We start from the raw sequence: 18,089 nt of genomic DNA on the forward strand, positions 1-18,089 counted from the left end.
AATCAGTAAGTGCTACCTCGTTGGGTAAATGTATAGTGCTTTTCCTACACTACAACTGCGTAAAGGGCCAGAAGAGTTGTCTACAGTGACCAAGTGTGTCTTTACCGGCGCCGACGGGCCCCGGGGTTCCTCGAGTCAGCTGTCCATCATAGTGGCGGAGAGTTGTCTACAGTGACCATGTGTGTGTTTACCGGCGCCGACGGGCCCCGGGGTTCCTCGAGTCAGCTGTCCATCATAGTGGGGGAAAGGGCGGGAAGACGATGCCCACCGCTGGTGTGTGGTGCGGGGCCAAACGGGCGTGGCTTCCATGCAGTTCACATGCCTCTTGTTTATAAAGGGCCAGAGACCGATCAGAGCAGCAGATGAGGAGACAGAACCTCCTGGAGTCAGGAACCACACGGGGATTGCGCTCGAGCAAGTCATGGATGCACAGCTCTATCCAGGATCACAGCTAATTGTTGACGGTAGATATGGGGAGAACAGCACACCTGCCCAGCCTCGACCTAGCTCCCGAATGTATTGTGCTGATGAATGCGTTACTGAATTTGATCTTCAACTCGGGCACCTGCTTTATTTATATCTGTAAGTGCTTCCTGTTGAGGTTTAATTTTTGTGACAGGAGCATCGTGCCAGAATGAATCCTGCCCTGCATATTTACCCACGAAGATGCCACCGCCGTTTTGTGCAATACCTCTACTCAACTGGAGTACTTTCTACTGGCTAATCAGTAAGTGCTACCTCGTTGGGTAAATGTATAGTGCTTTTCCTACACTACAACTGCGTGAAGGGCCAGAAGAGATGTCTACAGTGACCATGTGTGTCTTTACCGGCGCCGACGGGCCCCGGGGTTCCTCGAGTCAGCTGTCCATCATAGTGGGGGGAAAGGGCGGGAAGACGATGCCCACCGCTGGTGTGTGGGACGGGGCCAAACGGGCGTGGCTTCCATGCAGTTCACATGCCTCTTGTTTATAAAGGGCCAGAGACCGATCAGAGCAGCAGATGAGGAGACAGAACCTCCTGGAGTCAGGAACCACACGGGGATTGCGCTCGAGCAAGTCATGGATGCACAGCTCTATCCAGGATCACAGCTAATTGTTGACGGTAGATATGGGGAGAACAGCACACCTGCCCAGCCTCGACCTAGCTCCCGAATGTATTGTGCTGATGAATGCGTTACTGAATTTGAGCTTCAACTCGGGCACCTGCTTTATTTATATCTGTAAGTGCTTCCTGTTGAGGTTTAATTTTTGTGACAGGAGCATCGTGCCAGAATGAATCCTGCCCTGCATATTTACCCACGAAGATGCCACCGCCGTTTTGTGCAATACCTCTACTCAACTGGAGTACTTTCTACTGGCTAATCAGTAAGTGCTACCTCGTTGGGTAAATGTATAGTGCTTTTCCTACACTACAACTGCGTGAAGGGCCAGAAGAGATGTCTACAGTGACCATGTGTGTCTTTACCGGCGCCGACGGGCCCCGGGGTTCCTCGAGTCAGCTGTCCATCATAGTGGGGGGAAAGGGCGGGAAGACGATGCCCACCGCTGGTGTGTGGGGCGGGGCCAAACGGGCGTGGCTTCCATGCAGTTCACATGCCTCTTGTTTATAAAGGGCCAGAGACCGATCAGAGCAGCAGATGAGGAGACAGAACCTCCTGGAGTCAGGAACCACACGGGGATTGCGCTCGAGCAAGTCATGGATGCACAGCTCTATCCAGGATCACAGCTAATTGTTGACGGTAGATATGGGGAGAACAGCACACCTGCCCAGCCTCGACCTAGCTCCCGAATGTATTGTGCTGATGAATGCGTTACTGAATTTGAGCTTCAACTCGGGCACCTGCTTTATTTATATCTGTAAGTGCTTCCTGTTGAGGTTTAATTTTTGTGACAGGAGCATCGTGCCAGAATGAATCCTGCCCTGCATATTTACCCACGAAGATGCCACCGCCGTTTTGTGCAATACCTCTACTCAACTGGAGTACTTTCTACTGGCTAATCAGTAAGTGCTACCTCGTTGGGTAAATGTATAGGGGCCGATTCACAGAACTAACTTAAGACAAAATCCTAAACTTACTACTTTTGGTATTCACAGAAGTTAGGATTTTGTCTTAAGTTTGACTTAAGACAAACTTAAGACAGACTTAAGACAGACTTAAGACAGACTTAAGACAAACTTAAGACAGACTTAAGACAGACTTAAGACAGACTTAAGACAGACTTAAGACAAACTTAAGACAAAATCCTAACTTAAGTCTGTCTTAAGTCAGTCTTAAGTCTGTCTTAAGTCTGTCTTAAGTCAGTCTTAAGTCTGTCTTAAGTCGGTCTTAAGTTTGTCTTAAGTCTGTCTTAAGTCTGTCTTAAGTTTGTCTTAAGACAAACTTAAGACAAAATCCTAACTTCTGTGAATACCAAAAGTAGTAATTTTAGGATTTTGTCTTAAGTTAGTTCTGTGAATCGGGCCCACAGTGCTTTTCCTACACTACAACTGCGTAAAGGGCCAGAAGAGTTGTCTACAGTGACCATGTGTGTCTTTACCGGCGCCGACGGGCCCCGGGGTTCCTCGAGTCAGCTGTTCATCATAGTGGCGGAGAGTTGTCTACAGTGACCATGTGTGTGTTTACCGGCGCCGACGGGCCCCGGGGTTCCTCGAGTCAGCTGTCCATCATAGTGGGGGAAAGGGCGGGAAGACGATGCCCACCGCTGGTGTGTGGGGCGGGGCCAAACGGGCGTGGCTTCCATGCAGTTCACATGCCTCTTGTTTATAAAGGGCCAGAGACCGATCAGAGCAGCAGATGAGGAGACAGAACCTCCTGGAGTCAGGAACCACACGGGGATTGCGCTCGAGCAAGTCATGGATGCACAGCTCTATCCAGGATCACAGCTAATTGTTGACGGTAGATATGGGGAGAACAGCACACCTGCCCAGCCTCGACCTAGCTCCCGAATGTATTGTGCTGATGAATGCGTTACTGAATTTGAGCTTCAACTCGGGCACCTGCTTTATTTATATCTGTAAGTGCTTCCTGTTGAGGTTTAATTTTTGTGACAGGAGCATCGTGCCAGAATGAATCCTGCCCTGCATATTTACCCACGAAGATGCCACCGCCGTTTTGTGCAATACCTCTACTCAACTGGAGTACTTTCTACTGGCTAATCAGTAAGTGCTACCTCGTTGGGTAAATGTATAGTGCTTTTCCTACACTACAACTGCGTGAAGGGCCAGAAGAGATGTCTACAGTGACTATGTGTGTCTTTACCGGCGCCGACGGGCCCCGGGGTTCCTCGAGTCAGCTGTCCATCATAGTGGGGGGAAAGGGCGGGAAGACGATGCCCACCGCTGGTGTGTGGGGCGGGGCCAAACGGGCGTGGCTTCCATGCAGTTCACATGCCTCTTGTTTATAAAGGGCCAGAGACCGATCAGAGCAGCAGATGAGGAGACAGAACCTCCTGGAGTCAGGAACCACACGGGGATTGCGCTCGAGCAAGTCATGGATGCACAGCTCTATCCAGGATCACAGCTAATTGTTGACGGTAGATATGGGGAGAACAGCACACCTGCCCAGCCTCGACCTAGCTCCCGAATGTATTGTGCTGATGAATGCGTTACTGAATTTGAGCTTCAACTCGGGCACCTGCTTTATTTATATCTGTAAGTGCTTCCTGTTGAGGTTTAATTTTTGTGACAGGAGCATCGTGCCAGAATGAATCCTGCCCTGCATATTTACCCACGAAGATGCCACCGCCGTTTTGTGCAATACCTCTACTCAACTGGAGTACTTTCTACTGGCTAATCAGTAAGTGCTACCTCGTTGGGTAAATGTATAGTGCTTTTCCTACACTACAACTGCGTGAAGGGCCAGAAGAGATGTCTACAGTGACCATGTGTGTCTTTACCGGCGCCGACGGGCCCCGGGGTTCCTCGAGTCAGCTGTCCATCATAGTGGGGGGAAAGGGCGGGAAGACGATGCCCACCGCTGGTGTGTGGGGTGGGGCCAAACGGGCGTGGCTTCCATGCAGTTCACATGCCTCTTGTTTATAAAGGGCCAGAGACCGATCAGAGCAGCAGATGAGGAGACAGAACCTCCTGGAGTCAGGAACCACACGGGGATTGCGCTCGAGCAAGTCATGGATGCACAGCTCTATCCAGGATCACAGCTAATTGTTGACGGTAGATATGGGGAGAACAGCACACCTGCCCAGCCTCGACCTAGCTCCCGAATGTATTGTGCTGATGAATGCGTTACTGAATTTGAGCTTCAACTCGGGCACCTGCTTTATTTATATCTGTAAGTGCTTCCTGTTGAGGTTTAATTTTTGTGACAGGAGCATCGTGCCAGAATGAATCCTGCCCTGCATATTTACCCACGAAGATGCCACCGCCGTTTTGTGCAATACCTCTACTCAACTGGAGTACTTTCTACTGGCTAATCAGTAAGTGCTACCTCGTTGGGTAAATGTATAGTGCTTTTCCTACACTACAACTGCGTAAAGGGCCAGAAGAGTTGTCTACTGTGACCATGTGTGTCTTTACCGGCGCCGACGGGCCCCGGGGTTCCTCGAGTCAGCTGTCCATCATAGTGGCGGAGAGTTGTCTACAGTGACCATGTGTGTGTTTACCGGCGCCGACGGGCCCCGGGGTTCCTCGAGTCAGCTGTCCATCATAGTGGGGGAAAGGGCGGGAAGACGATGCCCACCGCTGGTGTGTGGGGCGGGGCCAAACGGGCGTGGCTTCCATGCAGTTCACATGCCTCTTGTTTATAAAGGGCCAGAGACCGATCAGAGCAGCAGATGAGGAGACAGAGCCTCCTGGAGTCAGGAACCACACGGGGATTGCGCTCGAGCAAGTCATGGATGCACAGCTCTATCCAGGATCACAGCTAATTGTTGACGGTAGATATGGGGAGAACAGCACACCTGCCCAGCCTCGACCTAGCTCCCGAATGTATTGTGCTGATGAATGCGTTACTGAATTTGAGCTTCAACTCGGGCACCTGCTTTATTTATATCTGTAAGTGCTTCCTGTTGAGGTTTAATTTTTGTGACAGGAGCATCGTGCCAGAATGAATCCTGCCCTGCATATTTACCCACGAAGATGCCACCGCCGTTTTGTGCAATACCTCTACTCAACTGGAGTACTTTCTACTGGCTAATCAGTAAGTGCTACCTCGTTGGGTAAATGTATAGTGCTTTTCCTACACTACAACTGCGTGAAGGGCCAGAAGAGATGTCTACAGTGACCATGTGTGTCTTTACCGGCGCCGACGGGCCCCGGGGTTCCTCGAGTCAGCTGTCCATCATAGTGGGGGGAAAGGGCGGGAAGACGATGCCCACCGCTGGTGTGTGGGGCGGGGCCAAACGGGCGTGGCTTCCATGCAGTTCACATGCCTCTTGTTTATAAAGGGCCAGAGACCGATCAGAGCAGCAGATGAGGAGACAGAACCTCCTGGAGTCAGGAACCACACGGGGATTGCGCTCGAGCAAGTCATGGATGCACAGCTCTATCCAGGATCACAGCTAATTGTTGACGGTAGATATGGGGAGAACAGCACACCTGCCCAGCCTCGACCTAGCTCCCGAATGTATTGTGCTGATGAATGCGTTACTGAATTTGAGCTTCAACTCGGGCACCTGCTTTATTTATATCTGTAAGTGCTTCCTGTTGAGGTTTAATTTTTGTGACAGGAGCATCGTGCCAGAATGAATCCTGCCCAGCATATTTACCCACGAAGATGCCACCGCCGTTTTGTGCAATACCTCTACTCAACTGGAGTACTTTCTACTGGCTAATCAGTAAGTGCTACCTCGTTGGGTAAATGTATAGTGCTTTTCCTACACTACAACTGCGTGAAGGGCCAGAAGAGATGTCTACAGTGACCATGTGTGTCTTTACCGGCGCCGACGGGCCCCGGGGTTCCTCGAGTCAGCTGTCCATCATAGTGGGGGGAAAGGGCGGGAAGACGATGCCCACCGCTGGTGTGTGGGGCGGGGCCAAACGGGCGTGGCTTCCATGCAGTTCACATGCCTCTTGTTTATAAAGGGCCAGAGACCGATCAGAGCAGCAGATGAGGAGACAGAACCTCCTGGAGTCAGGAACCACACGGGGATTGCGCTCGAGCAAGTCATGGATGCACAGCTCTATCCAGGATCACAGCTAATTGTTGACGGTAGATATGGGGAGAACAGCACACCTGCCCAGCCTCGACCTAGCTCCCGAATGTATTGTGCTGATGAATGCGTTACTGAATTTGAGCTTCAACTCGGCCACCTGCTTTATTTATATCTGTAAGTGCTTCCTGTTGAGGTTTAATTTTTGTGACAGGAGCATCGTGCCAGAATGAATCCTGCCCAGCATATTTACCCACGAAGATGCCACCGCCGTTTTGTGCAATACCTCTACTCAACTGGAGTACTTTCTACTGGCTAATCAGTAAGTGCTACCTCGTTGGGTAAATGTATAGTGCTTTTCCTACACTACAACTGCGTAAAGGGCCAGAAGAGTTGTCTACAGTGACCATGTGTGTCTTTACCGGCGCCGACGGGCCCCGGGGTTCCTCGAGTCAGCTGTCCATCATAGTGGCGGAGAGTTGTCTACAGTGACCATGTGTGTGTTTACCGGCGCCGACGGGCCCCGGGGTTCCTCGAGTCAGCTGTCCATCATAGTGGGGGAAAGGGCGGGAAGACGATGCCCACCGCTGGTGTGTGGGGCGGGGCCAAACGGGCGTGGCTTCCATGCAGTTCACATGCCTCTTGTTTATAAAGGGCCAGAGACCGATCAGAGCAGCAGATGAGGAGACAGAACCTCCTGGAGTCAGGAACCACACGGGGATTGCGCTCGAGCAAGTCATGGATGCACAGCTCTATCCAGGATCACAGCTAATTGTTGACGGTAGATATGGGGAGAACAGCACACCTGCCCAGCCTCGACCTAGCTCCCGAATGTATTGTGCTGATGAATGCGTTACTGAATTTGAGCTTCAACTCGGGCACCTGCTTTATTTATATCTGTAAGTGCTTCCTGTTGAGGTTTAATTTTTGTGACAGGAGCATCGTGCCAGAATGAATCCTGCCCTGCATATTTACCCACGAAGATGCCACCGCCGTTTTGTGCAATACCTCTACTCAACTGGAGTACTTTCTACTGGCTAATCAGTAAGTGCTACCTCGTTGGGTAAATGTATAGTGCTTTTCCTACACTACAACTGCGTGAAGGGCCAGAAGAGATGTCTACAGTGACCATGTGTGTCTTTACCGGCGCCGACGGGCCCCGGGGTTCCTCGAGTCAGCTGTCCATCATAGTGGGGGGAAAGGGCGGGAAGACGATGCCCACCGCTGGTGTGTGGGGCGGGGCCAAACGGGCGTGGCTTCCATGCAGTTCACATGCCTCTTGTTTATAAAGGGCCAGAGACCGATCAGAGCAGCAGATGAGGAGACAGAACCTCCTGGAGTCAGGAACCACACGGGGATTGCGCTCGAGCAAGTCATGGATGCACAGCTCTATCCAGGATCACAGCTAATTGTTGACGGTAGATATGGGGAGAACAGCACACCTGCCCAGCCTCGACCTAGCTCCCGAATGTATTGTGCTGATGAATGCGTTACTGAATTTGAGCTTCAACTCGGGCACCTGCTTTATTTATATCTGTAAGTGCTTCCTGTTGAGGTTTAATTTTTGTGACAGGAGCATCGTGCCAGAATGAATCCTGCCCTGCATATTTACCCACGAAGATGCCACCGCCGTTTTGTGCAATACCTCTACTCAACTGGAGTACTTTCTACTGGCTAATCAGTAAGTGCTACCTCGTTGGGTAAATGTATAGTGCTTTTCCTACACTACAACTGCGTGAAGGGCCAGAAGAGATGTCTACAGTGACCATGTGTGTCTTTACCGGCGCCGACGGGCCCCGGGGTTCCTCGAGTCAGCTGTCCATCATAGTGGGGGGAAAGGGCGGGAAGACGATGCCCACCGCTGGTGTGTGGGGCGGGGCCAAACGGGCGTGGCTTCCATGCAGTTCACATGCCTCTTGTTTATAAAGGGCCAGAGACCGATCAGAGCAGCAGATGAGGAGACAGAACCTCCTGGAGTCAGGAACCACACGGGGATTGCGCTCGAGCAAGTCATGGATGCACAGCTCTATCCAGGATCACAGCTAATTGTTGACGGTAGATATGGGGAGAACAGCACACCTGCCCAGCCTCGACCTAGCTCCCGAATGTATTGTGCTGATGAATGCGTTACTGAATTTGAGCTTCAACTCGGGCACCTGCTTTATTTATATCTGTAAGTGCTTCCTGTTGAGGTTTAATTTTTGTGACAGGACCATCGTGCCAGAATGAATCCTGCCCTGCATATTTACCCACGAAGATGCCACCGCCGTTTTGTGCAATACCTCTACTCAACTGGAGTACTTTCTACTGGCTAATCAGTAAGTGCTACCTCGTTGGGTAAATGTATAGTGCTTTTCCTACACTACAACTGAGTGAAGGGCCAGAAGAGATGTCTACAGTGACCATGTGTGTCTTTACCGGCGCCGACGGGCCCCGGGGTTCCTCGAGTCAGCTGTCCATCATAGTGGGGGGAAAGGGCGGGAAGACGATGCCCACCGCTGGTGTGTGGGGCGGGGCCAAACGGGCGTGGCTTCCATGCAGTTCACATGCCTCTTGTTTATAAAGGGCCAGAGACCGATCAGAGCAGCAGATGAGGAGACAGAACCTCCTGGAGTCAGGAACCACACGGGGATTGCGCTCGAGCAAGTCATGGATGCACAGCTCTATCCAGGATCACAGCTAATTGTTGACGGTAGATATGGGGAGAACAGCACACCTGCCCAGCCTCGACCTAGCTCCCGAATGTATTGTGCTGATGAATGCGTTACTGAATTTGAGCTTCAACTCGGGCACCTGCTTTATTTATATCTGTAAGTGCTTCCTGTTGAGGTTTAATTTTTGTGACAGGAGCATCGTGCCAGAATGAATCCTGCCCAGCATATTTACCCACGAAGATGCCACCGCCGTTTTGTGCAATACCTCTACTCAACTGGAGTACTTTCTACTGGCTAATCAGTAAGTGCTACCTCGTTGGGTAAATGTATAGTGCTTTTCCTACACTACAACTGCGTAAAGGGCCAGAAGAGTTGTCTACAGTGACCATGTGTGTCTTTACCGGCGCCGACGGGCCCCGGGGTTCCTCGAGTCAGCTGTCCATCATAGTGGCGGAGAGTTGTCTACAGTGACCATGTGTGTGTTTACCGGCGCCGACGGGCCCCGGGGTTCCTCGAGTCAGCTGTCCATCATAGTGGGGGAAAGGGCGGGAAGACGATGCCCACCGCTGGTGTGTGGGGCGGGGCCAAACGGGCGTGGCTTCCATGCAGTTCACATGCCTCTTGTTTATAAAGGGCCAGAGACCGATCAGAGCAGCAGATGAGGAGACAGAACCTCCTGGAGTCAGGAACCACACGGGGATTGCGCTCGAGCAAGTCATGGATGCACAGCTCTATCCAGGATCACAGCTAATTGTTGACGGTAGATATGGGGAGAACAGCACACCTGCCCAGCCTCGACCTAGCTCCCGAATGTATTGTGCTGATGAATGCGTTACTGAATTTGAGCTTCAACTCGGGCACCTGCTTTATTTATATCTGTAAGTGCTTCCTGTTGAGGTTTAATTTTTGTGACAGGAGCATCGTGCCAGAATGAATCCTGCCCTGCATATTTACCCACGAAGATGCCACCGCCGTTTTGTGCAATACCTCTACTCAACTGGAGTACTTTCTACTGGCTAATCAGTAAGTGGTACCTCGTTGGGTAAATGTATAGTGCTTTTCCTACACTACAACTGCGTGAAGGGCCAGAAGAGATGTCTACAGTGACCATGTGTGTCTTTACCGGCGCCGACGGGCCCCGGGGTTCCTCGAGTCAGCTGTCCATCATAGTGGGGGGAAAGGGCGGGAAGACGATGCCCACCGCTGGTGTGTGGGGCGGGGCCAAACGGGCGTGGCTTCCATGCAGTTCACATGCCTCTTGTTTATAAAGGGCCAGAGACCGATCAGAGCAGCAGATGAGGAGACAGAACCTCCTGGAGTCAGGAACCACACGGGGATTGCGCTCGAGCAAGTCATGGATGCACAGCTCTATCCAGGATCACAGCTAATTGTTGACGGTAGATATGGGGAGAACAGCACACCTGCCCAGCCTCGACCTAGCTCCCGAATGTATTGTGCTGATGAATGCGTTACTGAATTTGAGCTTCAACTCGGGCACCTGCTTTATTTATATCTGTAAGTGCTTCCTGTTGAGGTTTAATTTTTGTGACAGGAGCATCGTGCCAGAATGAATCCTGCCCTGCATATTTACCCACGAAGATGCCACCGCCGTTTTGTGCAATACCCCTACTCAACTGGAGTACTTTCTACTGGCTAATCAGTAAGTGCTACCTCGTTGGGTAAATGTATAGTGCTTTTCCTACACTACAACTGCGTGAAGGGCCAGAAGAGATGTCTACAGTGACCATGTGTGTCTTTACCGGCGCCGACGGGCCCCGGGGTTCCTCGAGTCAGCTGTCCATCATAGTGGGGGAAACGGCGGGAAGACGATGCCCACCGCTGGTGTGTGGGGCGGGGCCAAACGGGCGTGGCTTCCATGCAGTTCACATGCCTCTTGTTTATAAAGGGCCAGAGACCGATCAGAGCAGCAGATGAGGAGACAGAACCTCCTGGAGTCAGGAACCACACGGGGATTGCGCTCGAGCAAGTCATGGATGCACAGCTCTATCCAGGATCACAGCTAATTGTTGACGGTAGATATGGGGAGAACAGCACACCTGCCCAGCCTCGACCTAGCTCCCGAATGTATTGTGCTGATGAATGCGTTACTGAATTTGAGCTTCAACTCGGGCACCTGCTTTATTTATATCTGTAAGTGCTTCCTGTTGAGGTTTAATTTTTGTGACAGGAGCATCGTGCCAGAATGAATCCTGCCCTGCATATTTACCCACGAAGATGCCACCGCCGTTTTGTGCAGTACCTCTACTCAACTGGAGTACTTTCTACTGGCTAATCAGTAAGTGCTACCTCGTTGGGTAAATGTATAGTGCTTTTCCTACACTACAACTGCGTAAAGGGCCAGAAGAGTTGTCTACAGTGACCATGTGTGTCTTTACCGGCGCCGACGGGCCCCGGGGTTCCTCGAGTCAGCTGTCCATCATAGTGGCGGAGAGTTGTCTACAGTGACCATGTGTGTGTTTACCGGCGCCGACGGGCCCCGGGGTTCCTCGAGTCAGCTGTCCATCATAGTGGGGGAAAGGGCGGGAAGACGATGCCCACCGCTGGTGTGTGGGGCGGGGCCAAACGGGCGTGGCTTCCATGCAGTTCACATGCCTCTTGTTTATAAAGGGCCAGAGACCGATCAGAGCAGCAGATGAGGAGACAGAACCTCCTGGAGTCAGGAACCACACGGGGATTGCGCTCGAGCAAGTCATGGATGCACAGCTCTATCCAGGATCACAGCTAATTGTTGACGGTAGATATGGGGAGAACAGCACACCTGCCCAGCCTCGACCTAGCTCCCGAATGTATTGTGCTGATGAATGCGTTACTGAATTTGAGCTTCAACTCGGGCACCTGCTTTATTTATATCTGTAAGTGCTTCCTGTTGAGGTTTAATTTTTGTGACAGGAGCATCGTGTCAGAATGAATCCTGCCCTGCATATTTACCCACGAAGATGCCACCGCCGTTTTGTGCAATACCTCTACTCAACTGGAGTACTTTCTACTGGCTAATCAGTAAGTGCTACCTCGTTGGGTAAATGTATAGTGCTTTTCCTACACTACAACTGCGTAAAGGGCCAGAAGAGTTGTCTACAGTGACCATGTGTGTCTTTACCGGCGCCGACGGGCCCCGGGGTTCCTCGAGTCAGCTGTCCATCATAGTGGCGGAGAGTTGTCTACAGTGACCATGTGTGTGTTTACCGGCGCGACGGGCCCCGGGGTTCCTCGAGTCAGCTGTCCATCATAGTGGGGGAAAGGGCGGGAAGACGATGCCCACCGCTGGTGTGTGGGGCGGGGCCAAACGGGCGTGGCTTCCATGCAGTTCACATGCCTCTTGTTTATAAAGGGCCAGAGACCGATCAGAGCAGCAGATGAGGAGACAGAACCTCCTGGAGTCAGGAACCACACGGGGATTGCGCTCGAGCAAGTCATGGATGCACAGCTCTATCCAGGATCACAGCTAATTGTTGACGGTAGATATGGGGAGAACAGCACACCTGCCCAGCCTCGACCTAGCTCCCGAATGTATTGTGCTGATGAATGCGTTACTGAATTTGAGCTTCAACTCGGGCACCTGCTTTATTTATATCTGTAAGTGCTTCCTGTTGAGGTTTAATTTTTGTGACAGGAGCATCGTGCCAGAATGAATCCTGCCCTGCATATTTACCCACGAAGATGCCACCGCCGTTTTGTGCAATACCTCTACTCAACTGGAGTACTTTCTACTGGCTAATCAGTAAGTGCTACCTCGTTGGGTAAATGTATAGTGCTTTTCCTACACTACAACTGCGTGAAGGGCCAGAAGAGATGTCTACAGTGACCATGTGTGTCTTTACCGGCGCCGACGGGCCCCGGGGTTCCTCGAGTCAGCTGTCCATCATAGTGGGGGGAAAGGGCGGGAAGACGATGCCCACCGCTGGTGTGTGGGGCGGGGCCAAACGGGCGTGGCTTCCATGCAGTTCACATGCCTCTTGTTTATAAAGGGCCAGAGACCGATCAGAGCAGCAGATGAGGAGACAGAACCTCCTGGAGTCAGGAACCACACGGGGATTGCGCTCGAGCAAGTCATGGATGCACAGCTCTATCCAGGATCACAGCTAATTGTTGACGGTAGATATGGGGAGAACAGCACACCTGCCCAGCCTCGACCTAGCTCCCGAATGTATTGTGCTGATGAATGCGTTACTGAATTTGAGCTTCAACTCGGGCACCTGCTTTATTTATATCTGTAAGTGCTTCCTGTTGAGGTTTAATTTTTGTGACAGGAGCATCGTGCCAGAATGAATCCTGCCCTGCATATTTACCCACGAAGATGCCACCGCCGTTTTGTGCAATACCTCTACTCAACTGGAGTACTTTCTACTGGCTAATCAGTAAGTGCTACCTCGTTGGGTAAATGTATAGTGCTTTTCCTACACTACAACTGCGTAAAGGGCCAGAAGAGTTGTCTACAGTGACCATGTGTGTCTTTACCGGCGCCGACGGGCCCCGGGGTTCCTCGAGTCAGCTGTCCATCATAGTGGCGGAGAGTTGTCTACAGTGACCATGTGTGTGTTTACCGGCGCCGACGGGCCCCGGGGTTCCTCGAGTCAGCTGTCCATCATAGTGGGGGAAAGGGCGGGAAGACGATGCCCACCGCTGGTGTGTGGGGCGGGGCCAAACGGGCGTGGCTTCCATGCAGTTCACATGCCTCTTGTTTATAAAGGGCCAGAGACCGATCAGAGCAGCAGATGAGGAGACAGAACCTCCTGGAGTCAGGAACCACACGGGGATTGCGCTCGAGCAAGTCATGGATGCACAGCTCTATCCAGGATCACAGCTAATTGTTGACGGTAGATATGGGGAGAACAGCACACCTGCCCAGCCTCGACCTAGCTCCCGAATGTATTGTGCTGATGAATGCGTTACTGAATTTGAGCTTCAACTCGGGCACCTGCTTTATTTATATCTGTAAGTGCTTCCTGTTGAGGTTTAATTTTTGTGACAGGAGCATCGTGCCAGAATGAATCCTGCCCTGCATATTTACCCACGAAGATGCCACCGCCGTTTTGTGCAATACCTCTACTCAACTGGAGTACTTTCTACTGGCTAATCAGTAAGTGCTACCTCGTTGGGTAAATGTATAGTGCTTTTCCTACACTACAACTGCGTGAAGGGCCAGAAGAGATGTCTACAGTGACCATGTGTGTCTTTACCGGCGCCGACGGGCCCCGGGGTTCCTCGAGTCAGCTGTCCATCATAGTGGGGGGAAAGGGCGGGAAGACGATGCCCACCGCTGGTGTGTGGGGCGGGGCCAAACGGGCGTGGTTTCCATGCAGTTCACATGCCTCTTGTTTATAAAGGGCCAGAGACCGATCAGAGCAGCAGATGAGGAGACAGAACCTCCTGGAGTCAGGAACCACACGGGGATTGCGCTCGAGCAAGTCATGGATGCACAGCTCTATCCAGGATCACAGCTAATTGTTGACGGTAGATATGGGGAGAACAGCACACCTGCCCAGCCTCGACCTAGCTCCCGAATGTATTGTGCTGATGAATGCGTTACTGAATTTGAGCTTCAACTCGGGCACCTGCTTTATTTATATCTGTAAGTGCTTCCTGTTGAGGTTTAATTTTTGTGACAGGACCATCGTGCCAGAATGAATCCTGCCCTGCATATTTACCCACGAAGATGCCACCGCCGTTTTGTGCAATACCTCTACTCAACTGGAGTACTTTCTACTGGCTAATCAGTAAGTGCTACCTCGTTGGGTAAATGTATAGTGCTTTTCCTACACTACAACTGCGTGAAGGGCCAGAAGAGATGTCTACAGTGACCATGTGTGTCTTTACCGGCGCCGACGGGCCCCGGGGTTCCTCGAGTCAGCTGTCCATCATAGTGGGGGGAAAGGGCGGGAAGACGATGCCCACCGCTGGTGTGTGGGGCGGGGCCAAACGGGCGTGGCTTCCATGCAGTTCACATGCCTCTTGTTTATAAAGGGCCAGAGACCGATCAGAGCAGCAGATGAGGAGACAGAACCTCCTGGAGTCAGGAACCACACGGGGATTGCGCTCGAGCAAGTCATGGATGCACAGCTCTATCCAGGATCACAGCTAATTGTTGACGGTAGATATGGGGAGAACAGCACACCTGCCCAGCCTCGACCTAGCTCCCGAATGTATTGTGCTGATGAATGCGTTACTGAATTTGAGCTTCAACTCGGGCACCTGCTTTATTTATATCTGTAAGTGCTTCCTGTTGAGGTTTAATTTTTGTGACAGGAGCATCGTGCCAGAATGAATCCTGCCCAGCATATTTACCCACGAAGATGCCACCGCCGTTTTGTGCAATACCTCTACTCAACTGGAGTACTTTCTACTGGCTAATCAGTAAGTGCTACCTCGTTGGGTAAATGTATAGTGCTTTTCCTACACTACAACTGCGTAAAGGGCCAGAAGAGTTGTCTACAGTGACCATGTGTGTCTTTACCGGCGCCGACGGGCCCCGGGGTTCCTCGAGTCAGCTGTCCATCATAGTGGCGGAGAGTTGTCTACAGTGACCATGTGTGTGTTTACCGGCGCCGACGGGCCCCGGGGTTCCTCGAGTCAGCTGTCCATCATAGTGGGGGAAAGGGCGGGAAGACGATGCCCACCGCTGGTGTGTGGGGCGGGGCCAAACGGGCGTGGCTTCCATGCAGTTCACATGCCTCTTGTTTATAAAGGGCCAGAGACCGATCAGAGCAGCAGATGAGGAGACAGAACCTCCTGGAGTCAGGAACCACACGGGGATTGCGCTCGAGCAAGTCATGGATGCACAGCTCTATCCAGGATCACAGCTAATTGTTGACGGTAGATATGGGGAGAACAGCACACCTGCCCAGCCTCGACCTAGCTCCCGAATGTATTGTGCTGATGAATGCGTTACTGAATTTGAGCTTCAACTCGGGCACCTGCTTTATTTATATCTGTAAGTGCTTCCTGTTGAGGTTTAATTTTTGTGACAGGAGCATCGTGCCAGAATGAATCCTGCCCTGCATATTTACCCACGAAGATGCCACCGCCGTTTTGTGCAATACCTCTACTCAACTGGAGTACTTTCTACTGGCTAATCAGTAAGTGCTACCTCGTTGGGTAAATGTATAGTGCTTTTCCTACACTACAACTGCGTGAAGGGCCAGAAGAGATGTCTACAGTGACCATGTGTGTCTTTACCGGCGCCGACGGGCCCCGGGGTTCCTCGAGTCAGCTGTCCATCATAGTGGGGGGAAAGGGCGGGAAGACGATGCCCACCGCTGGTGTGTGGGGCGGGGCCAAACGGGCGTGGCTTCCATGCAGTTCACATGCCTCTTGTTTATAAAGGGCCAGAGACCGATCAGAGCAGCAGATGAGGAGACAGAACCTCCTGGAGTCAGGAACCACACGGGGATTGCGCTCGAGCAAGTCATGGATGCACAGCTCTATCCAGGATCACAGCTAATTGTTGACGGTAGATATGGGGAGAACAGCACACCTGCCCAGCCTCGACCTAGCTCCCGAATGTATTGTGCTGATGAATGCGTTACTGAATTTGAGCTTCAACTCGGGCACCTGCTTTATTTATATCTGTAAGTGCTTCCTGTTGAGGTTTAATTTTTGTGACAGGAGCATCGTGCCAGAATGAATCCTGCCCAGCATATTTACCCACGAAGATGCCACCGCCGTTTTGTGCAATACCTCTACTCAACTGGAGTACTTTCTACTGGCTAATCAGTGAGTGCTACCTCGTTGGGTAAATGTATAGTGCTTTTCCTACACTACAACTGCGTGAAGGGCCAGAAGAGATGTCTACAGTGACCATGTGTGTCTTTACCGGCGCCGACTGGCCCCGGGGTTCCTCGAGTCAGCTGTCCATCATAGTGGGGGGAAAGGGCGGGAAGACGATGCCCACCGCTGGTGTGTGGGGCGGGGCCAAACGGGCGTGGCTTCCATGCAGTTCACATGCCTCTTGTTTATAAAGGGCCAGAGACCGATCAGAGCAGCAGATGAGGAGACAGAACCTCCTGGAGTCAGGAACCACACGGGGATTGCGCTCGAGCAAGTCATGGATGCACAGCTCTATCCAGGATCACAGCTAATTGTTGACGGTAGATATGGGGAGAACAGCACACCTGCCCAGCCTCGACCTAGCTCCCGAATGTATTGTGCTGATGAATGCGTTACTGAATTTGAGCTTCAACTCGGGCACCTGCTTTATTTATATCTGTAAGTGCTTCCTGTTGAGGTTTAATTTTTGTGACAGGAGCATCGTGCCAGAATGAATCCTGCCCAGCATATTTACCCACGAAGATGCCACCGCCGTTTTGTGCAATACCTCTACTCAACTGGAGTACTTTCTACTGGCTAATCAGTAAGTGCTACCTCGTTGGGTAAATGTATAGTGCTTTTCCTACACTACAACTGCGTAAAGGGCCAGAAGAGTTGTCTACAGTGACCATGTGTGTCTTTACCGGCGCCGACGGGCCCCGGGGTTCCTCGAGTCAGCTGTCCATCATAGTGGCGGAGAGTTGTCTACAGTGACCATGTGTGTGTTTACCGGCGCCGACGGGCCCCGGGGTTCCTCGAGTCAGCTGTCCATCATAGTGGGGGAAAGGGCGGGAAGACGATGCCCACCGCTGGTGTGTGGGGCGGGGCCAAACGGGCGTGGCTTCCATGCAGTTCACATGCCTCTTGTTTATAAAGGGCCAGAGACCGATCAGAGCAGCAGATGAGGAGACAGAACCTCCTGGAGTCAGGAACCACACGGGGATTGCGCTCGAGCAAGTCATGGATGCACAGCTCTATCCAGGATCACAGCTAATTGTTGACGGTAGATATGGGGAGAACAGCACACCTGCCCAGCCTCGACCTAGCTCCCGAATGTATTGTGCTGATGAATGCGTTACTGAATTTGAGCTTCAACTCGGGCACCTGCTTTATTTATATCTGTAAGTGCTTCCTGTTGAGGTTTAATTTTTGTGACAGGAGCATCGTGCCAGAATGAATCCTGCCCTGCATATTTACCCACGAAGATGCCACCGCCGTTTTGTGCAATACCTCTACTCAACTGGAGTACTTTCTACTGGCTAATCAGTAAGTGCTACCTCGTTGGGTAAATGTATAGTGCTTTTCCTACACTACAACTGCGTGAAGGGCCAGAAGAGATGTCTACAGTGACCATGTGTGTCTTTACCGGCGCCGACGGGCCCCGGGGTTCCTCGAGTCAGCTGTCCATCATAGTGGGGGGAAAGGGCGGGAAGACGATGCCCACCGCTGGTGTGTGGGGCGGGGCCAAACGGGCGTGGCTTCCATGCAGTTCACATGCCTCTTG

The sequence above is a fragment of the Triturus cristatus genome, chromosome 8 (genome assembly GCF_964204655.1).
Source record: "Triturus cristatus chromosome 8, aTriCri1.1, whole genome shotgun sequence".
In the NCBI taxonomy this organism is placed as follows: Eukaryota; Metazoa; Chordata; class Amphibia; order Caudata; family Salamandridae; genus Triturus; species Triturus cristatus.